At 43.5% G+C, this 2,266-nt stretch overlaps 1 protein-coding gene and 1 long non-coding RNA gene across 3 annotated transcripts in view; one reads left to right on the plus strand and one right to left on the minus strand.

Moving 5' to 3' along the window:
* Positions 1-2,266, minus strand: part of LOC106821239 (gonadotropin-releasing hormone II receptor-like) — a 144,898-nt gene that overhangs the window by 61,572 nt on the left and 81,060 nt on the right. The gene's annotated exons all lie outside the window — the stretch shown is intronic.
* Positions 1,369-2,266, plus strand: part of LOC106821240 — an 18,209-nt gene continuing 17,311 nt past the window's right edge. The window contains exons 1-2 of the long non-coding RNA XR_001395712.1: positions 1,369-1,451; positions 1,982-2,057. This is a non-coding gene — a long non-coding RNA (uncharacterized LOC106821240). The remainder of the gene's footprint in view (positions 1,452-1,981; positions 2,058-2,266) is intronic.

Raw genomic sequence — 2,266 nt, forward strand, 5'->3', positions numbered from 1 at the left:
TTCTTATTACGCCTTAAAGAGACCTTACGCTCCTTTAGAAAGAGATTCTTTATACGCTCTTGATACGATGTTATAATAATGTGTGCTGGCGCTGTTTTGCCTGGGCGCGCGCACGCAGCCTCTGACTCTCTCTTTCCTTATGGATACATTTGTCACTAAGTAAGAACATTCCATTCCCATACATAAAAATTTGGACATTCCCCTTTCCTTCTCATTTTCTTTCTGTCTCACGCGACACAGCCTCTCCGATAAAAAAAATCGCCGGTACACTTCACGATAACGTATCGCTACGTACTGGTATCGCTACGTACTGGTATCGTAACGTACTGGTATCGCTACGTACTGGTATCGTGACGTACTGGTATCGCTACGTACTGGTATCGCATCTCCGTCGTACGTGCAATTTGTGTACACTGTACGATGTACGCCGTACCGGCCGATAGAATATCTAATCAACTAATCATATCAAATATATATCATATATCATATATATATCATATATCATATATATCATATCAAAAGTTACCAAGTGATAATCTTCGCTCGTGTGCTCGGGGCGCCACCACAGGGCGTTAGGCTTACACAAACACATCCACAGCGCACAAGGAATACACACATGTGCTGGACGACGTGCGGATAGACGGCCCTACGGCGGTATACTGACAGGCGTTGACACCTAACTGACTCATTAACGATTTAGAGCCCTTTATCACCTTTCCCCCCGTAATAGCTCAACGCTGTGTGAGAAAAAAATTGCTTAAAGTTCGCGAAAGTCGCATCACGGTGTAGGCGAGGTATAGCTCCATCGCGGTGGTTCACAAAAATCAGGGTTTCGCGAATACTATAAGAACATGACGATGTATAGTGGTGATGTATCGGACAGGTGGCAGGCGTTGAACACCAGGCAGTGAGTGTCGCTGCCACGACAACTAACACGTCAGGGCTGGTTATCGACAATGCATCACATTGTCTGCCCGCACGAACCATGTTATAATGTTATATGTATATAATTATATATATATAATATTAACATATAACATATGTAACATATAATATGTTGTATATAATATATAATAACATATAATATATAATATGTAACATATAATATGTTGCGCATAATGTAATAAGGAATATATTTATAATAAGAAGTTACAAGACTTACTCGGGAAATAGTCGGGAATAGAAAATGGGAACAAAGCCCTTTGTAGGGAGTTGCCAGGGCAGGAAGAACAAAGGAAGGATAGTCACGCCCGCGGCCAGTGGTCACGCGGGCCAGGGTTGACCACTGGGAGAGTAGGGCTGGAGACAGAGAACGGGGATTAGTATAAAAGCAGGCGAGACGGGAAACCGGGCCCCTTACAGTTCGCTCGCGAGTCACGACACGTCACGTATCCATACTGTGCTACCATTTAGAATATCTGCCGTGCCACCGTTCAGACTATCTGCAATATGTAAGTTAGCTATGTTTATGTCGCGTAACTATCTGTATACGTCGGCTTCGTACCGGAGCACATATTATATGTATATAGTATTTCGGAAGTAGTAAAGATGTGTGTGTTTGAAATACGTACAGCCATTGTTGAGTTTATTATATGATGGTTACCGCGATAACTCCGATATCAATACGCATTAACCCTAGCGATCACGGGGTAACGAACAGCGGTATTACAATAATACAGTTTACATGCTCGTGATATTTTCCAACGCATATGCGTCTCGTGGCGATATTTACTTCGGTCTGTGATGGGGTTTGCGCATATAACGATTGTACTCTCCAAATATAAAGCAACGCACGAAAGCTGAATTGTTACCCCGGGGCGCTTCGCTGGCATGATGAGAATGGAACTTGGTAGTATCGTACTAGCCCAGCTTGAAAGAAGAACGGACGGGCAATTAATGGGCCTGTATTCACTCAAATTACATTCACTGCTAATAATCTAGCTTTACGATCAATGTGTTCGTTGTTTGTCTGACCCCGCAGACACTCGCATCCACACCACGTATGCAACAGCAATGACAAGAAGATCTTTCACACGAGTTTTATGAACCAGCGACCGGTAAGCTCGCATGCTTTCCCTCTCGTTCAATCGCCAAAAAATTGATCCTGTAACTTCTGGTCACGCGGGCGATTACTATTCCTGTTCGATTTATCAGCGGGTCATTATCAACGGGTCATTATCAGTGGGTCATTATCAGCGGGTCATTATCAGTGGGTCATTATCAGCGGGTCATTATCAACGGGTCATTATCAGTGGGTCATTATCAG

Source organism: Priapulus caudatus, unplaced genomic scaffold (genome assembly GCF_000485595.1).
Source record: "Priapulus caudatus unplaced genomic scaffold, Priapulus_caudatus-5.0.1 Scaffold64, whole genome shotgun sequence".
In the NCBI taxonomy this organism is placed as follows: Eukaryota; Metazoa; Priapulida; class Priapulimorpha; order Priapulimorphida; family Priapulidae; genus Priapulus; species Priapulus caudatus.